The following is a 22,759-nucleotide window of genomic DNA, read 5'->3' as shown; positions in this document are numbered from 1 at the left end:
TCAACGGACCACATGGTCCTCCCGGCTTCCCTGGCGCTGAGGGAGATAACGGCGGAGGCGATCCGTCGCATCCCCATGAGGAATACCTTCCCGAGCCTCTCAATTCGCTGCAGAGGGAAGAACTTCGCCGCCGGAACATGGATGCCCTTCATACTCCTATCGTTAGAGAAACCCCTGAGGCTCATGCCTTGGAGGATGCGCGCTTGGCCAACCTGGCTGAGCACACTCGACTGGAGAACCTTCAGCGAGCACTCGATGAGCATGCGCGACAACGGGTCCCTGACTCCAGTCGACGCCAGCTCTTCCCACCTCTGACTCAGGTATATCGAACTCCGATTCAGAATTTAGCAGCTGTAGCCTATATAGCAGAATCAATTCAGCCTTCCCAGTCAGAGGCTGGCAGAGGCTTGATGCAGATCAGAGATTTGCTCCGAGCAGCAGGAGATCAAAATTCAGCTATATCACAGTCGCGGAACAGGATTCACAGCAAATCTGTGGCTGCGAATACGGTCCAGTTGGCTCAAAGCCCCAGATCGCCCCCGAGGCGTGAAGGGCGTGGAGACCGGCACGATCAGTACAGGAACCATGAGCAGTATGATCACCGATTCGATCGCGATGATCGACGTCGAGTGCCCACCCCTCCCCTAGGGGTCGATCCTACATACCTCGATAGCAGGATAATAGACGCCAACATAGTGGCGGGCAAAGAATTCCAGTCGACCCCAGGGAACCAGGCTTTGATGCGAGATCCATCATCGTTCAAGGTCTGGTCGACCGGAACAGAGCTCACAGAGAGGGTCACGACAGAGATGTACCCACCAGCAGCCGAGTGCATGTCTCCGGACCAGAGTGTTTTAGCATAGCCATCAGAGCCACAGTTATTCCCCCCAACTTCAGGTTGGCGATTGGAGTCAGTAAGTTCAACGGTGAGTCTAAGCCCGATACTTGGCTTGAGGACTATCGAGTGGCTGTCCAGATCGGCGGCAGAAATGAAGAGGTGGCCATGAAACATCTGCCTCTTATGTTGGAGGGGTCAGCCAGGGCATGGCTGAATCAGTTGACACCCAACAGCATTTACATGTGGGAAGATCTCTCCCGAGTGTTTGTCAGAACGTTTGAAGGAACATGCAAGCAACCAGCAGGACTGACGGAGCTGCAATCTTGTGTGCAGAAGTCGAATGAGACTTTGAGAGATTACATCCAGAGATGGATCACACTGCATCACACTGTAGAAAATGTGTCTGATCACCAAGCGGTCTGCGCCTTCAAGGAAGGCGTTAAGTACAGAGAGCTAAGCCTGAAATTCGGTCGAACCGGAGACATGTCTCTGAGTCGAATGATGGAGATAGACACCAAATATGCCAATGGTGAGGAAGAGGATTGGCTCTGGAGCGGCAAGCACAAGTCAGTCGCCAAGGAAACCGGAGGAGGGAACTCCAGTCGGAAGCAAAAGCGGAAAGCCGAGCCAGCTGCTCCTAGAGAAACCTTGGCCGTGACTCGGGGAAACTTCAAAGGAAAGCCCAAAGGACCTTGGAACCCCAAGAAAGTGAAGGATAAAGAGGGAAATGACATGATGGATTTGCCGTGTCACATCCACACGAAGAAAGATGAAGAGGGTAATTTCATTTACCCGAAACATACCACTCGACAGTGTTGACTTCTAATACAGCAGTTCCAAGGGAAACAGCCCAAGGATAAGGATAAGGAGTCATACAAAGCTGAGGACAAGGGGGATACTGACGAGGAATACCCTCAGGTCAATTCTACTCTGGTGATTTTTGCTGACATTGAGAGCAAAAGTCGACTGAAAGTTATAAACCGAGAGGTGAATATGGTTGCTCCAGTGACAACCAATTATCTGAAGTGGTCTCAGACGGCCATCACATTCGACCAGTCTGATCACCCGACGAACATAGCTACCCCCGGGAGGCAAGCTCTGGTGGTCGACCCAGTCGTTGAGGGCACTCGACTGACTAAAGTGTTGATGGATGGCGGCAGTAGTTTGAATATACTGTATGCTGAGACGCTGAAAGGGATGGGCATTCCGATGTGCAGACTCAGCACAAGCAACATGAGTTTCTATGGAGTCATTCCTGGCAACAAGGCTGCATCACTCGGCCAGATTGCTCTCGATGTGGTTTTTGGTGATTCAAAGAACTTCCGCAAAGAAAAGCTGACATTTGAGGTTGTAGATTTCCAGAGTGCCTACCACGCTATTTCGGGCAGACCAGCTTATGCACGTTTTATGGCTCGACCATGTTACGTGTACCTCAAATTGAAGATGACTGGCCCTAAAGGCGTGATCACTATTACTGGTAATCGCAAGAAGGCAGAAGAGTGCTTCCAGAAAGGCTCAAAGATCGCTGATGCTCAGATGGTGGCAGAAGAGTGGCAGGAACACCAGAGGAATGCAGACCCGAGTGATTTGTTGCGAGCCAAGAAGCCCGCTACGGAATCAGCATTTCAGTCGTCCGATGAGACAAAACCAGTTCACATCCACCCGACCGACCCCAAAGCTGCTCCGACTCACATCTTCACAACACTCGACCCCAAATAGGAAGAAGCGCTCATCCAGTTCCTCCGTGAGAACTGGGACATCTTTGCATGGAAACCTTCTGACATGCCAGGTGTACCCAGGGGGCTAGCTAAGCATCGTCTGCGAGTCGATTCAAAGGCAAAACCTGTCAAGGAACATCGGCAACGGTTCGCCGTCCAGAAAAGGAAGGCTATTGGCGAAGAGGTGGCTCGGCTCTTACCAACAGAGTTTATCCGAGAGATTTACCACTCCGAGTGGCTCGCCAATGTTGTCATGGTCCCCAAAAAGGACAACTCACTTCGCATGTGCATTGACTTTAAACATATCAATCGGGCCTGCCCGAAAGATCTTTTTCCTCTTCCCCGCATCGATCAAATAGTCGACTCGACTGCGGGATGTGAGCGACTTTCTTTCTTAGACGCCTATTCCGGGTACCATCAGATCCGTCTGTATGGACCCGATGAGATCAAAACAGCTTTCATCACCCCATTTGGGTGCTTCTGTTATGTCACCATGCCATTCGGCCTCAAGAATGCCGGAGCCACGTTCATGAGGATGATTCAGAAGTGTTTGTTCACTCAAATCAGTCGGAATGTGGAAGCATACATGGATGACATTGTGGTCAAGTCACGGAAAGGTTCCGACCTGCTGACTGACCTCGCTGAAACATTTACCAACCTCAGGAGGTATGATATCAAGCTTAATCCATCCAAGTGCACATTCGGAGTTCCGGGCGGAAAGTTACTCAGTTTTCTCGTTTCCGAATGAGGAATCGATGCAAACCCAGAGAAAGTGGGCACTATACTCTGAATGAAACGACCTGTGCATGTGCACGATGTTTAGAAGCTTACTGGTTGCTTGGCCGCTTTAAGTTGATCCATCTCTCGTCTCGGTGAGAAGGCATTGCCTCTTTACCGACTGATGAAGAAGTTAGACAAGTTCGAGTGGACTCCTGAAGCTGATGCAGCATTTGCAGAGTTGAAAACCCTGCTTTCCACCCAGCCGGTGCTTGCTGCCCCGATCAGCAAAGAGCCTTTGCTGCTTTACATTGCAGCCACAGGACAAGTTGTCAGTACAGTACTTACGGTCGAGCGGGAAGAAGAAGGGAAAACCTTCAAAGTTCAGCGCCCAGTATACTATATTTCTGAAGTCCTGACCCCATCAAAGCAATGATACCCTCATTATCAGAAGCTTGTATATGGGATTTATATGACCACGAAGAAAGTTGCTCACTACTTCTCTGACCATACCATCACAGTCGTCAGCGACGCCCCCTTATCAGAGATTCTGCACAACAGAGATGTAACTGGTCGAGTGGCAAAATGGGCGATTGAACTCCTTCCCCTTGATATCAGATTTGAGGCAAAGAAAGCTATCAAGTCCCAAGCAATAGCAGATTTCCTCGCCGAGTAGACTGAACAGCAGTTACCGACTCAAGTTCACTCGGAGCACTGGACTATATTCTTTGATGGCTCTAAAATGCTGAATGGTTCCGGTGCCGGGGTAGTGTTGGTTTCCCCCCGAGGAGATAAGCTCAGATACGTACTCCAGATTCACTTTGACTCCTCCAACAACGAAGCAGAATACGAAGCACTTTTGTATGGGTTGCGTATGGCCATTTCACTCGGCGTCCGTCGCCTCATGGTCTACGACGACTCAGATTTGGTGGTTAACCAAGTGATGAAGGAGTGGGACGTCAGAAGCCCAGCTATGACTGGTTACTGCAACGCGGTAAGAAAGCTGGAGAAGAAGTTCCAGGGGTTAGAGCTTCATCACGTACCCCGACTGAAAAATCAAGCAGCTGATGACTTGGCGAAGATAGGTTCCAAAAGAGAAGCCATTCCTAGTGGCGTGTTTTTGGAACATGTCCACGTACCGTCGGTTCAAGAGGATCCTTTCACTGAAGAAGCCCCGCAGCCAAAAAGTGCCACGAATCCGACTGAAGTTGAGGTCCCAGCTGTGGTGGACTTAATCATGGAAGTTCTGGTTATCACTCCCGACTGGACAGTGCCTTACATCGCGTATATCTTAAGGAAAGAGCTCCCAGAGAATGAAGAAGAGGCTCGATCCAAGCCCTTTACTGTCATGAGGGGACAGTTGTACAGAGAAAGCGCGACTGGAGTCAGCCAGAAATGCATAACACCGGAAGAGGGTCGAATGATTCTCAACGACATCCACTCGGGGACCTGTGGCCATCATGCGTCCTCTCGGACCATCGTGGCTAAAGCATACCGAGCAGGCTTTTACTGGCCCAGAGCAAATGAAATGGCAAAAGAGATAGTCGACAAGTGTGAAGGATGTCAGTTCTACTCCAATATGTCACACAAGCCCGCCTCAGCCTTGAAGACCATTCCAATCGTCTGGCCTTTCGCTGTTTGGGGGTTAGATATGGTTGGACCACTGAGAACTGGCAGGAGCGGCTTCACCCATGTACTGGTGGCAGTCGACAAGTTCACCAAGTGGATCGAAGCCAAGCCCATTAAAAATCTTGATGCTGGCACTGCCATCAGCTTCATCAGAGAATTGATATTCAGATATGGAGTTCCGCATAGCATCATCACTGATAATGGGTCAAACTTCGATTCCGATCAGTTCAAAGCCTTCTGCGCTTCTCAAGGCACACGAGTCGACTACGCTTCAGTCGCCCACCCCCAGTCGAATGGACAAGCAGAAAGAGCAAACGGCCTAATTCTCAAAGGACTGAAACCCCGGTTGATGCGTGACCTCAAGCACGCAGCAGGCGCGTGGGTCGACGAACTTCCATCAGTTCTTTGGGGATTGAGGACTACTCCAAATCGGTCGACTGGGAGAACTCCGTTCTTTCTGGTCTACGGAGCTGAAGCGGTTCTGCCAAGTGACCTGCTTCACAATGCACCGCGAGTCGAGCTCTACTCTGAAGTCGAAGCAGAACAAGCCCGGCAGGACACAGTCGACCTTCTATAAGAAGAAAGAGAGATGGCCATGATCCGATCGACCATCTATCAGCAAGACTTGTGCTGATTCTACGCCAGAAATGTGAAGAGCCGAGCCTTCCAGGAAGGAGACTTGGTCCTCCGAGTGGACCAACAGAAGCCACACAAACTCGCCCCTACTTGGGAAGGCCCCTTCATTGTTAACAAAGTTCTCCACAACGGAGCATACCATATTTACAACGTCGATCGCCAGATTGACGAGCCACGAGCTTGGAATGCGGATCTGCTCCGCCCCTTTTATACTTAAGTATTCACTCGGATGAGTTGTAATAAAAGTACTTCTGTAGTTTATTTATCAAAGACAAGAGTTTTATAATTTTTCCAGTGATTGTTGTTACTTTTGTTCACACAAATCAGTCCCCCAGTGGGTGGCTTAGCTGCGAATCCGTTTCGCCTAAGTTTGTAAAAAAAATCCTTACCGAGTGGTGAGCCAGCCTCCCGCTCGGAGGCTTAGCTGCGAATCCATTTCGCCTAAGTTTAAACAAATCCCTACCGAGTGGTAAGCCAGCCTTCCACTCGGAGGCTTAGCTGCGAATCCGTTTCGCCTAAGTTAAAACAAAATCCTACCGAGTGGTAAGCCAGCCTTCCACTCGGAGGCTTAGCTGCAGTCCAAGTACTCGCCTAAGTTTAAACCAAATCCTGCCGGGTGGTGAGCCAGCCTCCCACTCGGGGGCTTAGTTGCAACCTAGTGTTCGCCTAAGTATAAAATACAACGTGCGCTCCGCAAGGAGGATGAAGCGCAGGTCGACTGCTGCCTTCTCCTTCCGAGCTACGCCACAAATACAACATGCGCTCCGCAAGGAGGATGAAGCGCAGGTCGACTACTGCCTTCTCCTTCCGAGCTACGCCACAAATACAACATGCACTCCGCAAGGAGGACGAAGCGCAGGTCGACTACTGCCTTCTCCTTCCGAGCTACGCCACAAATACAACATGCGCTCCGCAAGGAGGACGAGGCGTAGGTCGACTCCTGCCTTCTCCTTCCGAGCTACGCCACAAATACAACGTGCGCTCCGCAAGGAGGACGAAGCGCAGGTCAACTGCTATCTTCTCCTTCGGAGGTACACCACGAAAATCCTACCAAGTGGAGAGCAAACCTCCCACTCGGGGGCTTAGCTGCAGCCCAGTGCTCAACTAAGTTTTTGGAAATCCTACCGAGTGGTGAGCAAACGTCCCACTCAGAGGCTTAGCTGCAACCCAGTGCTCGCCTAAGTTTTTGAAAATCCTACCGAGTGGTGAGCAAACCTCCCACTTGGGGGCTTAGCTGCAGGCCAGTGCTCGCCTAAGTTTTTGAAAATCCTACCGAGTGGTGAGCAAACCTCCCACTCGGGAGCTTAGCTGCAGCCCAGTGCTCGCCTATGTTTTTGAAAATCCTACCGAGTGGTGAGCAAACCTCCCACTCGGGGGCTTAGCTGCAGCCCAGTGCTCGCCTAAGTTTTTGAAAATCCTACCAAGTGGAGAGCAAACCTCCCACTCGGGGGCTTAGCTGCAGCCCAGTGCTTGCCTAAGCATGATGAGTACAAGTCGATTGCAATTTGTGCTTCGTCCCTACCTGCAAAAGAGCATCACAAACACTAGTATATATTTCGAGCAAAGGACGATGATCGTTCGAAGGCAGAAGCAAACATATTCAACGGCAAACCCAAGTTCAGATAACGTCTTATGGATCCAGAAGTGCTCCGGCACCAAGCCTGTTAAAGTTTATCGGTTACAAAAACCACTCGGCATTTCGAGGCAAATTTAAAGCATCGAGCATAGAAGTTTTTTACTCCTCCTGCGGAGGACTAGAAGGCGCAACGAACTCGTCCAGGTCGATTCCATTTGTGATCCGAGTGGCAGCAGCAATGAAGGTCTCCATGAAAGATCGGAAGTCGTGCTTCTTGGTATTGGCCACTTTGAGAGACGCCAGCTTGTCCTCTCGCGCGTCCTTGCAGTGAACACGGACCAGAGACAGAGCAACATCGGCACCACACCTGGCAGAAGACTTTTTCCATTCTTGCACTCGACTTGGAACTTTGTTCAGTCGAGTCATCAGAGACTCGAGGTCGTTCTGAAGTGTTTCTCCCGGCCAGAGTGTTGTGTCGATGCGGATGTTGCAACCTTCAGTCTCGCAAGATAGTCGACCACAGCAGCAACGCGAGACTCGAGACGGAGCACGTTCATGGCGGCTTCATCCTTCACAGGAGAGTTGATGGGATCTAAGCCAGTCTCCACTTGACTAGCCTCTTCAAAGTTTTGGCAGAATTCTGTGAATACGATCCAAGGATAAGCTAACGTTCCTACAATAAGTCAGTGATTACCAGTCGGATATAAGGGGTTACCTTCGAGCATGAGGAATAACTTCTTGGCGAGCCCTCCCAGATAAGCTTCTAAGTCGTTCTTCTTTCCCACCAGTTCGCTAGCCTTGTCACTCAGGACCATCTTGTCATTCTTCAGTCGAGTGACCTCCTTGTTGGCCACGTCGAGAGCAGCTTTCAGATTGGTATTCTCCTCTTCAAGTTTGCTGATTGAAGCCAACTTTTCTTCTGCGAGTTTCGTCTTGTCCGAAGCCGCTTTCTGCGCCTCGGCGAGGTCAAGGTCCTTCTTCTTCAGAGCATCCCTTAGTTTATCTACGAAATGACAGTGAGGTCAGACTCAGGAATGGACAAAAAATAAGGGCAGTCGTCAAGGTTCTCACCAAACATACCTTTTGCCTCCTCCTTCGCCTTCGTGAATTTCTCCTGGACAAGCTTCAGATCAAGTTCGAGCTGGATATGCTTGTTCTCCAACTCAGTATAACGAGCCACAAGCTCGCAAGATTTCTGCGAAAGATCAGTCGACAGACATCAAAGACAGGTCATTTCCGAGTGACTAAGAGAAAAATCGTAGCATTTCTAAGACTACAGCCGAACCAAAAATTTCAACTGTAGTCTCGGGGACTACACCCAGTGGGTGCACTCAGCGTGCCCCCACTGGTTCTACCGGCTCGGATCGATCAGTCGACCGAAAGTAGCTAACTGCCAACAGTTAGACACATAAAAAAGAGCAAAGTATTCTTCAGACCATAGCCGACTACCAGCAGTCGACCACGGTCTCGGGGACTACACCCAGTGGGTGCACTCAGTGTGCCCCCACTAGTTCATGATTCCATTCGACCAGATCGAGTGAAGAAAGTAAAAAAAATTCAAGACATAAAGACTACAGTCGACTGCCAGCAGTCCACCGTAGTCTCGGGGACTACACCCAGTGGGTGCACTCAGCGTGCCCCCACTAATCCAGACTTTTCAATCGACACACCCAGTGGGTGTATGACAAGTATTAACATGTTCAGAAAGAAAAATTGTCAGGTATCATATCCTAACAGAACAGGCGGTGGTCAACTAACCTGGACATTGCTCTGGAGAGCTGAACTTGCATCATAAGCTGCTTGGCTGGCGTCTCGGATCGCCTTCACCTGCTCCATCATGACCCCCGCCTGGCGTATGGCTTCCTTGGCAGCACCTGCTTGGTCCTCTGGGACGTGGTGTGTGGAGAAGAGGGAAGGTGGATCAGCACTCGACGACGGAGGGCGGACACTCGTCAATGGCACCGCAAAGGACACGATAGCCCGAGCAACGTTGCCCCCCTCCGGAACCAATGTCTCAGGCGCTGACGCAACCTGAGCAGTCTTGCCAGCAGACGCTTTCCTGTTCCTCCTTTGCCTCAGTGGCTCCTCATCGTCATCGTCAGGGAGATCAATGATAATGCTAGGTGGAGCTACAGAAAAGGTTCAAAGTTAAAAATGAAGATCCGATCGACCGAAAGTGAAACTGCATAGATCATACCAGGATTGGAAGTGGCAGCATCCTCCATTTCTTGATCATGCCTGGCTGAGGTCTCAGAAGTAGCAGCACTGCGATTTCAGAAATCAGTGGTCAGCGATCGGGTCGACCAAGAATATATCCATGTTGAAAGAGAAAACATGAGTTATGTTGTTACCCAGAAACAGTCGGAATCTCCATCCTCATCTTTGGTAGAGCTTTCGCTCGGGGTTGCTTCGACGCTTTCTCAGTCGGCGCCAGAGAAGTCGTCTGAGGGCGTTTGGTCGACTGCCCAGCAGGCACGACTCCCTTGCCTCGCTCAACCGCAGGATCATGGGTGAGCTTGGACCGTCTTTCAGTACGAGGAGGCTCGACTGCCTCCTCCTCTTCCTCCTCCTCTTCCTCATCAGAGCCGGCATCTTCTTCACCTTCGTCGCCGTCCGACTTCCACTCCTCCTGACTTTCACCTCCACTTCCTTCTTCTTCTTCGGCCTGTTCTTGTGCCCCGTTGGGCATCGAGTACATCTCGGCTGTGACCTAGAAGATAACAAACAAGATAAAGGTCAGTCGATCGAATTGCAGCAAAGCAGAATGAAGAAAACAGAATCACAAGTCAGAGAAATGTAGTCAGACCTTGTCTGGTTCGTAGGACTGGTCGAGTGGCGGGATCCTCCTTGCTCCACGAGGATTATCTCTGTTCCCCGTGATGGCGGTCATCCACCTCTCCAGAGTGACATCGTCGACCTCCTCCGGGTGGACCCGAGTGGTGTCTTCAGTACCAGAGTACAACCACATCGGATGGCCCCGATACTGAAGTGGCTGAATGCGCCGTCGAAGGAAAACCTCTAGAAGATCCATGCCCGTCACTCCGTCGCGAATGAGCTGGACCACGCGCTCCATCAACATCCTAACCTGAGCCTTCTCCTCCGGAAGCACCTTCAGAGAAGATGGCTTGTTCACTCGGTCCATGGAGAACGGGGGAGGCCAGTCGACTGCCCTGGCGTCGACTAGTCTTGGCAGTAGAACCAGGTCGACTGCCACCCTCGAACTGACTCGGGAAGGGTCATGGCTGGAAAGGCACTCTTACTCCTCATCTGAACCCCGAGACCCCCACACATTCGGGCTAGCCTTTTTCACCGTCTGAGAGCGACAGGTGAAAATGTGTTTGAAAAGGCCCCAGTGCGGCCGGCAACCCAAGAAGTTTTCACACAAAGACACGAAAGCGGCGAGGTAGGCAATGGAGTTGGGTGTGAAGTGACGGAGTTGTGCCCCAAAGAAGTTCAGAAACCCCCGAAAGAAAAGATTCGGCGGCAGAGAAAAACCGCGATCTACATGGGTGGCTAAGAGGACGCACTCACCCTCCTGAGGATGCGGCTGCCACTCCTTCCCCGGAAGCCTTGCTGACCCATGGGGGATCAGTCCTTCGTTGGCCAGGTCGTCGAGGTCCTTCTGGGTGATGGTCGAGCGGATCCAGTCTCCCTGGATCCAGCCTTGCGGCAGGCCGGACCGCGACGAGGATCCGCCCCGACTAGGCGCTCTCCCCTTCGCCTTCACCGTCGCCTTCTTCGCCCGCTCCAAAGCCGCCATCTTTTCCTTCACCATCGTTGCCGGTGAGGCGCGCAAGGAGCAGCGAGGCGGAGGTGGAAGCGAGCGCAGCGGGTGAGTTCAAGGAAGAGGGAGAGGAGACTAAGGGCGCACTGTTTGAAAAACCCTCGTCCGGTGCCTTATATGAAGTCTCTTCCGAGTGGCTGACTGGTAGGCCCGGGTGATCCTGTCAAATCCCGCAACAGTCGCGCGCGCGATACGTGGCGAAAAAGGTGGCATGGAAATTGAGGTGTCCCTGCCTTATCCCATCCTAGTATTGCGGCTTCCTCCGCCTCGCACGCTTCCTGAAATTCAGATCCCGCTAAATCCGCGAACAGCAGAGCAACTTGTCAGACTGAAGATTTCCTCTGATCCGTCGCTCGGAGATCTCCAAGTATAAAAAAGTCACTCGACTAATATAAAGAATGGATCATGGCGACTGAAAAAGAAGTTGGTGTCGTCACCTAAGGTGATTGATCCAGAACAAGACATACTCATATCACAAAAAGAGGGGTCGGAAGAATTCTCAACTCCTTCCTCACTCAAACCTCGATCCATTCGGGGGCTAATGATGAAGCCATGTACCTAGGGTAGGGTCACGGACCTGACCAAAGTACCCTACCCAAGGACATCTCTAGAAGAAACTACCTTTCAGTCGACCTGGAAGGATTCCACTCGACAAACTCAAAGACAGACGACCATGAAGACTCACTCGACCACCAGAAGATCTAAGGTCACTCTACGGCCAAACGGTTTGTTGTTAAGTAGTCTTTATGGCCATGATATCACTTTATGTAAGGCGTTACCAGTAATGCCTGGCCTTTATGTACATTGAACTCTCTGCTACGTCAGCTGGCTGGGGTCCTGGCGCACTCTATATAAGCCACCCCCCTCCACAGGCAGAAGGGTTCGCACCCCTATAACTCTCACGCATATAATCCAGTCGACCGCCTCCGGGCACCGAGACGTAGGGCTGTTACTTCCTCCGAGAAGGGCCTGAACTCGTAAAACACTTGCGTGAACAACTACTCCATAGCTAGGATCTTGCCTCTCCTTTAGTACCCCCTACACTACTGTCAGACTTAGAAACACGACATCGACTACGCTTCCGTCGCTCACCCCCAGTCGAATGGACAGGCAGAAAGAGCAAACGGCCTAATTCTCAAAGGATTGAAACCCCGGTTGATGCGTGATCTCAAACACGTAGCAGGTGCATGGGTCGAAGAACTTCCATCAGTTCTTTGGGGATTGAGAACTACTCCTAATCGGTCGACTGGGAGAACTCCATCATTTCTGGTATATGGAGCTGAAGCAGTTCTGTCGAGTGACCTGCTTCACAATGCACCTCGAGTCGAGCTCTACTCTGAAGTTGAAGCAGAGCAAGCCCGGCAGGACACAGTCGACCTTCTAGAAGAAGAAAGAGAGATGGCGATGATCCGATCGACCATCTATCAGCAAGACTTGCGTCGATTCCATGCCAGAAACGTGAAGAGTCGAGCCTTCCAAGAAGGAGACTTGGTCCTCCGAGTGGACCAACAAAAGCCACACAAACTTGCCCCTACTTGGGAGGGCCCATTCATCGTCACCAAAGTTCTCCACAATGGAGCATACCGTCTTTACAATGTCGGCCACCAGATTGATGAGCCACGAGCTTGGAATGCGGACCTGCTCCGCCCCTTTTACACTTAAGTACTCACTCGGATGAGTTGTAATAAAAGTACTCCTGTAGTTTTCTTATCAAAGACAAAAGTGTTATAATTTTCCCATTGATTATTGTTGCTTTTGTTTGTGTGAGAAATATCCCAGTGGGTGGTTTAGCTGCGAATCCGTTTCACCTAAGTTTGTAAAAAAAATCCTACCGAGTGACGAGCAAGCCTCTCACTCGGAGGCTTAGCTGCGAATCTGTTTTGCCTAAGTGTTTGAAAATCCTACCGAGTGGCAAGTCTGCCTCCCACTCGGGGGCTTAGCTGCGAATCCGCTTCGCCTAAGTATTTGAAATCCCACCAAGTGGAGAGTGAACCTCCCACTCAGGGGCTTAGCTGCAGTCCAGTACTCGCCTAAGTAACAAAAAATCCTACCGAGTGGTGAGTCTGCCTCTCACTCGGGGGCTTAGCTGCAGTCCATACTCGCTAAGTAGAATATCTAGCAATGAGACCCTATCGAGCTAGCTGCAGCCATACCGAAAATCATCTCGCTCTGAAGGGACTGCAGGTCGTGCTACCTTCTCCTTCGAGGCTACGCCCACAAATACAAAAATACCTACCGAGTGGAGAGCAAACCTCCCATCGGGGCTTAGCTGCAGTCAGTACTCGCCCTAAGTGTTTAAAATCCTACCGAGTGGAGAGCAAACCTCCCACTCAGGGGCTTAGCTGCAGTCCAGTACTCGCCTAAGTGTTTGAAATCCTACCGAGTGGAGAGCAAACCTCCCACTCGGGGGCTTAGCTGCAGTGCAGTACTTGCCTAAGTGTTTGAAATCCTACCGAGTGGGGAGCAAACCTCCCACTCGGGGGGCTTAGCTGCAGTCCAGTACTCGCCTAAGTGTTTGAAATCCTACCGAGTGGAGAGCAAACCTCCCACTCGGGGGCTTAGCTGTAGTCCAGTACTCGCCTAAGTATGAAATCCATTTTGATCCGCAAGGACGACGAGGTGCAGGTCGACTGCTACCTTCTCCTTTGGAGCTCTGCCACAAATACAATGTGCGCTCTGCAAGGACGACGAGGTGCAGGTTGACTGTTACCTTCTCCTTCGGAGCTACGCCACAAATACAATGTGCGCGCTGCAAGGACGACAAGGTGCAGGTCGACTGCTACCTTCTCCTTCAGAGCTCCTCCACAAATACAATGTGCGCTCCATCCCGATCCAAAAGGGCGCAGGTCGACTGCAATCTGTGCTCCATCCCTACCTGCAAGAGTGTGTCACAAGCACTAAAATATATTCTGAGTGAAGAACAATGTTCGCTCGAAGGCAAATGCAAACATATTCAATGGCAAAGCCAAGTTCAGATAGCATCCTACGGATTCAGAAGTGCTCAGGCATCGAGCCTGTTAAAGTTTATCGGTTACAAAATCACTCGGCATTCCGAGGCAAATTTAAGGCATCAAGCATAGAAGTTTTTTACTCCTCAGGTGGAGGACTGGAAGGCGCGACAAACTGGTCTAGGTCGATTCCATCTGCAATCCGAGTGGCAGCGGCAATGAAGGTCTCCATGAAAGATTGGAAGTCATGCTTCTTGGTATTGGCCACTTTGAGGGACGCCAGCTTGTCCTCTAGCGCATCCTTGCAATGAACACCGACCAGAGACAGAGCAACATCAGCACCACACCTGGCAGAAGACTTCTTCCATTCTTGCACTCGACCTGGAACTTCATTCAGTCGAGTCATCAGAGACTCAAGGTCATTTTGAAGCGTCTCTCTTGGCCAGAGTGTCGTGTCAATCCGCGACGCTGCAACCTTCAGTCGAGCAAGATAGTCGACCACACCAGCAACACGAGACTCCAGTCGGAGCACATTCATGGCAGTTTCATCCTTCACAGGAGAATTATTCGGATCCAAGCCTGTCTCCACTCGACTGGTCTCCTCCTTGAAATTTTGGCAGAATTCTGTAAACACAACTCAAAGATGAGCCAACAGTTCTATGATGAGTCGGTGATTACAAGTCAATCGGGTAAGAGAGATTGCCCTCAAGCATGATGAATAACTTCTTGGCGAGTCCTCCCAGATAAGCCTCCAGATCATTCTTCTTCCCCACCAGTTCACTAGCCTTGTCACTCAGAGCAATCTTGTCGTTCTTCAGACGGCTGACTTCCTTGTTGGCCGCGTCGAGAGCAGCTTTCAGGTTGGCGTTCTCCTCTTCAAGTTTACCGACTAAAGCCAGCTTCTCTTCCGCAAGCTTCGTTTTATCCAAAGCCGCCTTCTAGGCTTCGGCAAGTTCCTGGTCCTTCTTCTTCAGAGCCTCCTTCATTTTATCTACAAAATGACAAAGAGACCAGAATCAAGAATGGGCAGAAGGATAAGAACAGTCATCAAGTTCTCACCAATCATACCTTTTGCTTTGTCCTTTGCCTTCTGGAAGTTCTCCTGAACATGCTTCAATTCAAGGTCGAGCTGGATATGTTTGTTTTCCAATTCAGTATAGCGAGCCAAGCTCGCATGATTTCTACAAAAGAGTCAGTCGACAGATATCAATGAGAAGTTGCTTCCGAGTAACTAAGAGAAAAACCGTAGAATTTCTAAGACTACAGTCAAATCAAAATATTCAACAGTAGTCTCGGGGACTACACCCAGTGGGTGCACTCAGCGTGCCCCCACTAGTTTTATCGACTTGATCCGATCAGTCGACCGAAAGGAACAAAGAGATCTCATCATGATCTACAAAAAAACAGGATCTTCAGACTACAGTCGACTGCCAACAGTCCACCGAAGTCTCGGGGACTACACCTAGTGGGTGCACTCAGCGTGCCCCCACCGGTTCCAAGATTCCATTCGACATGGTTCGACCAGACCGACTGAAGAAGTTGGAATGAGGAAATTCAAAATACAAAGATTACGGTCGACTGCCAGCAGTCGACCATAGTCTCGGGGACTACACCCAGTGGGTGCACTCAGCGTGCCCCCACCAGTTCGAAAAATCAATCGACGCACCCAGTGGGTGTACAGATTCAAAGATCTTTGGAAAGGAAGTCTTCAAATAGCATATCCTAACAGAACAAGCAGTGACCAACTAACCTGGACATTGCTCTAGAGGGCTGAGCTAGCATCATAAGCCGCTTGGCTGGCTTCCCGGATCACCTTCACCTGCAACATCATGATCCCTGCCTGGCGTATAGCCTCCTTAGCAGCACCCGCTTGGTCCTCTGGGACGTGGTGCGTGGCGAAAAGGGAGGGCGGATCAGCAATCGACGATGAAGGTCGGGCACTCGTCAGCGACACAGCGAAGGACACAGAATGCCGAGTGACATCACCACCTTCTTGAACCAATGCCTCAGGCACTAATGCAGTCCGAGTGGTCTTGCCAGCCGGCGCCTTCTTGTTCTTCCTCCCCCTCAGTGGCACCTCGTCGTCATCATCAGGGAGATCAATGATGTGAGGAGGAGCTGCAGGATAAATCCAGAGTTAGAAATGAAAATGCAATTGACCATAAGGGAAACTACAAGAGGGCGTACCAGGATTGGAAGTGGCGGCGTCTTCCATCTCTTGGTCGTCGTTCTTGGTGGAGGTCTCGGAGGTAACAGCACTGCAGATTTCAGAAATCAGTCGGTCAGTCGATGAGTCGACCAAGAGTTCGTCCATGCTAAAACAAGAAAACACAAGTTCTGCCGTTATCTGGAGATAGTGGGAATGGCCATTCTCATCTTGGGCAAGGCCTTCGGCGGCTTTGATGGCTTCGGCTGCTTTGGTGCTTTCTTAGTCGGCGTCGGAGAAGCCGCCCGAGGGCGCTTCGACGACGGCACAACAGGCGTGACCGCTTTGGCACGCTCACTCGTGGGGTCGTGGGCGAACTTGGATCGCCTTTCCATGCGTGGAGGATTGATTTCCATCTCCTCCTCCTCTTCACTGGAGTTGTCGTCGTCCTCTTCCTCCTCACCATCAGATTCCCACTCCTCCTCACTTTCACCTCCGCTCACCTCTCCCTCCTCGGCCTGTTCTTGTGCCCCATTGGGCGTCGAGTACATCTCAGTCATGGCCTAGAAGACAACAAACAAGGCAAAGGTCAGTCGACTGATTTTAAAGCAAACAGAATGAACAAAGCAAGATCACAGTCAGAGATGCAGAAGTGGACCTTGTCTACGTCGTATGATTGGTCGAGTGGAGGAATCCTCCTGGCTCCTCTGGGGTTGTCATTGTTCCCTGTGATGCTTGCCAGCCACCTCTCCAGCGTGGCCTCGTCAATCTCCTCCGGGTGGATCCGAGTGGTGTCCTTAGTGCCAGAATACAACCACATCGAATGGTCTCGAGCTTGAAGCGGCTGGATGCGTCGTCGGAGGAAGACCTCCAAGAGGTCCATGCCGGTCACCCCATCACGGATAAGCTGGATGACACACTCGACCAACACCTTAACTTGCGCCTTCTCTTCCGGGAGTACCTTCAAAGAGGAAGGCTTCCTCACTCGGTCCATGGAAAAAGGAGGGAGTCCAGTCGACTGCCCTGGCATCAGCTGGTCTTGGTAGTAGAACCAGGTCGACTGCCATCCCTGGACTGAGTCGGGTAGGATCATGGTCGGAAAGGCGCTTTTCCCTCTCAACTGAACCCCAAGACCCCCACACATCTGAATCACTTGGGTTCTCTCGTCACTCGGATTGGCCTTTTTCACCGTTTGGGAGCGACAGGTGAAGATGTGCTTGAAAAGACCCCAATGAGGCCGGCAACCCAAGAAATTCTCGCGCAAAGACACGAAAGCAGCGAGATACACAATGGTGTTGGGTGTGAAGTGGTGGATTTGCGCCTCGAAGAAATTCAGAAATCCTCGAAAGAAAGGGTGAGGCGGCAAAGAAAACCCACGGTCGACATGGGTGGCCAAGAGAACGCACTCACCCTCCTGAAAAACAAGTTGGTGTCATCACCTAAGGTTCATTGATCCAGAACAAGGCATACTCATAGCACGAGAAATGGGTCGGAAGAGTTCTCAACTCCTTCCCCACTCAAACCTCGATCCATTCGGGGGCTAATGATGAAGCTATGTACCTAGGGTAGGGTCATGGACCTGTCCTAACTACCCTACCCAAGGACATCTCTAGAAGAAACCACCTGTCAATCGACTCAGAAGTGTTCTACTCGACAGACTCGAGGACAATCGACCATGAAGCCAACCACTCGACCATGAATCCAACCACTCGACGCCCAGGAGATCTAAAGTCACTCTGTGTACAATGGTCGGTCATTAAGTAGCTTTTATGGTCATCATAGCACTTTATGTGTAGCGTTACCAGTAATGCCCAACCTTAATGTATCTTAAACCCTGCATAACTGAGGGCGGAGGGGTCTGGGGGACTCTATATAAGCCACCCCCCTCCTCAGTGTAAAGGGTTCGCACCCCTGTAACTCATACGCATATAATCCAGTCGACCGCCTCCGGGCTCCGAGACGTAGGGCTGTTACTTCCTCCGAAAAGGGCATGAACTCGTAAATCTATTGCGTATACAACTACTCCATAGCTAGGATCTTGCCTCTCCATTAGTACCCCCCCTACACTACTGTCAGACTTAGAATCACGACAGGATGCACACTATTCATCTTTAAATCCCCTCTTTCTTTACTAGGCAATGCATCAAAATTGGTCGAGGAACCTTAGGCACATATGTAAACCTTGTATTTTTATTCTTAGATGCCTCTCCATTAGTTTTTATAGAAGAAAAAGTTGAACCCAAAACATTTGTATCCTCCTCCAATTTATGGATTATAGCGGGACTTTGTTCTACTCTATCGGTACAGGGTTCTTTCTCCAAATCTTTCAGCATTTTAATGCACTCCCTACCGAAGAGCCTAACTTAGTAAATTGATTGTTCATATTTTATCAATTTCTTCTAATTTTTGAATACTTGGCATTTCGTTTTGATTTAAATACACTGGAGGTGCCTCAACTTGTCTTGCACGGTCAGCTTAATGCCTAAAGTGCCAAATAAAGGAATTGATGCTCCAACTTGTCCGGTCGTACAAATACGATACCTCCATCCATATCTGGACGTACGTCGAACCCATCTGGTATGCCGATGGCCTACCTGTTAGTGGCTGAGAGAGGGGAAGGAGTCGGGTGATTTTTTTTTAGAATACCCCCTCACATTTTATTTAATCATGTAGAAAAGCCCCGCAAATTAGAAAAAAGAATTTGTGTGATGCAAGATTGATCCTGAGACCTCATGATAGCGGATTGCATTGCACACCCAGGTTGTCCGCCAGGCCATACTCTGCTCATTAGATATTGATGGGGTCCAACTGTATATATTGCATTACTATGCAAAAGGTAAGTTTGGAGCACGGGCACATTGTGACATTTTTTTACGAAGTACAAAGAAATGGATTTTTACAGGTAAAAAAATCTGAAACCTTTTGTACATGCACACATATAAGTGTAGTATATCTGTGTAATTTTTCATCAAATTCTGTGTTTGTATGTGAGAGAAAATAATAATAGATACATGCAAAAATCTACTCGATTGGCCGGATTTTCTTGTTTTTTGCAGGGTATAATATAACATAAGTTTCAACAAAATTTTAAATTCACTTCAAGCACATGCATCCATTTTTGTGTGAAAACAATAAACTCCTTTTGAAACTTTTAAGTGTCAGTTTTTAGTCTTTCAGAAAAAAGAATGTGCTCAGTGGCCATCGCACTCCAAAAATCTGCTTTGCTTGCTATGTACCTCCTCAAATGATTTTTATTTATATATGGCGCTTCTATGGGCCTGCACAAGTTTTCTTTTTTCCCAGTTTTTTTATTTTTCAGATTATTTTTACCATTAAAAACTAATTGTAAGGAAACATTAAAACAGCCATATACTTAAAAATTGTGTTAGTGCATTGTAAAAACGTTCAACATGTTTATAGAAAATGTTTCACTTGTATTAAAAATTTATAACGTGTTTTTGAAAAATGTCCTCTTGCATTAAAAAATTGACAATTTGTATTTGAAGAAAATTTCAACATGTATTAAAAAGTTATTCTCTAACATGTTGAATGATTATATTAAAAAGTTGAACACGATTTTTTTTGCGAAGTTCAACGCCATATTTTCAATACATGTTGAATAGTTTACAAAATACAACTTTGTCAATTTGTTAATAATTGTGTATTTTAGAAATACAATGAAGATAAAAAATAATTGTGTGTGCTTGTGGTCCAAAATAAATGTACATAAATACACACAATAATTTCTAATATAGGCCAAACTATTTAAATCCCCACAAATTTTTGAAAAAGTTCATGTCTACCTCTTGAAAGTACGCAATAACGAAAGTAGAAAGAAAGATTAAAATAAAAAATAATTACATATTCTATTATTTATATGGGAAAATTTATGTTTCATGTAACTAAACAGAAATTTGGAAATAATAATAATAAAACCGATAGATAGTGCATTAGGAAAATTGCAGAGAGATATGATGGGTATTGTCTACATAAGTTCTAAGCTAATAGATGTATGCATGGTATATTTCGGCCGGTTGGCCAGATTTGCGGTAATTAGGAGGTGCCGGCTTCAAAACCCCTGCATTATGATTTTTTTTTCATGCTATTTCTCGTTACCATACATTGTATTCGAGGTTTTTCCTACGCGATTAAATAAAATATGAGGGAGTGTTCTACAAAAAGTTCCCTCACGTGCGGGCCACCTAGCGCTTTCCCCTCTCTCTAACACTGACAAGTGGCCCACTGCCACACTAGCACGCCACACGGATTGGATGTACGTTCGGATACGGATGGAGGCACCGTATTTCCACGTCCGGACAAGGTCGAGCACCGGCGTATTGTACTTTACAACTTTGGGCACTAAACTGATCGCGTAGGACAAGTTGAGGCACCTTCAATGTATTTAACTCTTTTTATTTTTCATTATATCCACCATCTGCATAGCATGCTCCAAAGTTACTTAAGTTTCATTGATTTTAATTGTTGGGGCTCCTACTAGATTTTACATAGCATTAAAAGCATCTAAGGCATGACTACCCAAGAAATTCCCTCATGTTATAGTATCTAGGACGAACCTATACCAACTAGTAATGCCAACATGGAAATTCCTAAGAAATATTGTGGTAGATTCACTGGAAAAAAATAGCGCGCTATAGCGCCGCTAATAGCACGCTATAGCATATAAAGAATTGTCTCGATAAATAAATCAATGTACAATGCTTCGCTAATAGCACGCTATAGCGTGCTATAGCACGCTAATAGCATATTTTCAGGGGCCACGCTATTTTCTGTAGCGCGATATTTTTTTCTACTTACTAGTGGATCTTTTTTGGACATCACAAATTCTGTACCAAGCAACTTGTTTCTCCACCGCTCTGTTTGAAATTAAGCACCCCTAGCTCAGGTATGATGGTAATAAGTGAAGAACTAGCCTTGATAGTAAGACAAAACAAAAGTAGCGACGAAAGATATTTTTGGTATTTCTGAGAAAAAATTAGCAAGCGAAGATGCAAGCAAGCAAAAAGATAAAAGTAACTAGGCAAGGTAGATAACAAGAATGTAGTGTGATAGTGTGAAGGACCCGTTTGTTTGTAGAATACTCCCCGACAACGGCGCCAAAAATCTTGCTTGCTCTCTCGTAAGTGGTTGGGATCCCCAAATTGTAAGGGTGATGCAACCTAACACTAAGTATTTCTCTTGGTTAGAGCACCAATATTTATCAAACCAGAAGGAGCCTCCCAAAAAACAAAGCAAACACTAAGTATTTCTCTTGGTTAGAGCACCAATGTTTATCAAACCAGAAGGAGCCTCCCAAAAAACAAAGCAAACGGTGCCTGCACACAAAACAAGAATGTCCCCAACAAGGCAAGAGGGTTGTCAATCCTATTTTCTTTCTAGTTACAAGATTAAACTATAGGTGATAAAATATAGTCGATAGTAAAGTAGAATAGTAAAGCAAAAGTACTAATTATAACAAAGATTTTAGTAAAGGAGAATAGACCCAAGGGGTCATAGGTTCACTAGTGGTATCTTTCTCAAGCATACAAGTGTGGTGTGGTGAACAAATTACAGTTGTGCAGCGTTTAAACTGCAGTATTTATATTTATGACTATGATCATTCATTGTACAATCTCATATTGGAATTACGTCCATGATAAGTAGACCGTTAATCCAACCGCGTCTACTACTAATACTTCACCCCAAGACCACTATCCAGCATAATGTAGATAGCAAAGTATTAAGTTTACAACAAACAAATCATTGCAATTAGCACCACAACATAACGTAGATAGCGAACCATCAAGCAATATGATGAGACACCATCTATTTATCCTTAGTGACAAAAATACAATACGTGTCTTGCCCCTTTCTGTCATTGGGGCATACCGCAAGATTGAACCCACTACAATGCACCACTCTCTCTCAAGATAAACTCATCAAACTTGGCCAAAGATGATAGATAGATCGAAGAGCATACAAAGCTATTCAATTATACAACAAGAAAACCACAAAAAGATTCGATTGAATTCAATGGACAATCTAATCATAAGTAAAAATTAATTATATCCCAACAAACACATCCACAAATTACATCAGATGGATCTCGATGTTGTGAGGCGGCTCATGGAACTTGGTATTGAAGATCAAAAGGGAGGGAGAGGGGAGAGAGAGAGATCTAGCTAGTGCTATGGACCCTAAGGTCCTAAGGAACTACTCGATATGATCATGGAGGCAGCAAGGTTGATGAAGAAGCCTCCGGTAATGGATTCCCCATCTGGCAGAGTATGAAAATCGGCCTCCAGATTGGATATCCTCGGAATAGAAGCATGCGGCGCCGGAAAATTTTGAGTAAATTTTTTTGGAGGGTTTCAGTATTTATAGGATTTAGACCTTAGAATGGACATAAGGCGGTGCTTATGGGGCCCACTCGGCCTGGCGGTGCGGCCAAGGCCCTGGCCGCGCCAGGTGGCCGTGTGGGCCCCCTGTGCCTCCTTTTTCTTCCTTCCGATGCTTCCTGTAACCTTTGTGCCTCGAAAAAAAATCATATTAAATTGTCAGGTTTTTTTACCTCCGTAAATATTGATTTTTTTGTAAAGTTAATAATGTAGAAAACAACAAATCTAGATTAATAGGTTAGTCTAGAAAAATAAATATATAATAAAATAAAATATGCAAAAGTGATATTATAATAGCATGAAACAATAAAAATATATAGGTACATTTGAGACGTATTAGGACGAATCGAATGGGGAAAGGGATGGGGACGA

This window comes from Triticum aestivum, chromosome 2B (genome assembly GCF_018294505.1).
Source record: "Triticum aestivum cultivar Chinese Spring chromosome 2B, IWGSC CS RefSeq v2.1, whole genome shotgun sequence".
Classification (NCBI taxonomy): domain Eukaryota; kingdom Viridiplantae; phylum Streptophyta; class Magnoliopsida; order Poales; family Poaceae; genus Triticum; species Triticum aestivum.
This window is presented reverse-complemented; position numbering follows the sequence as displayed.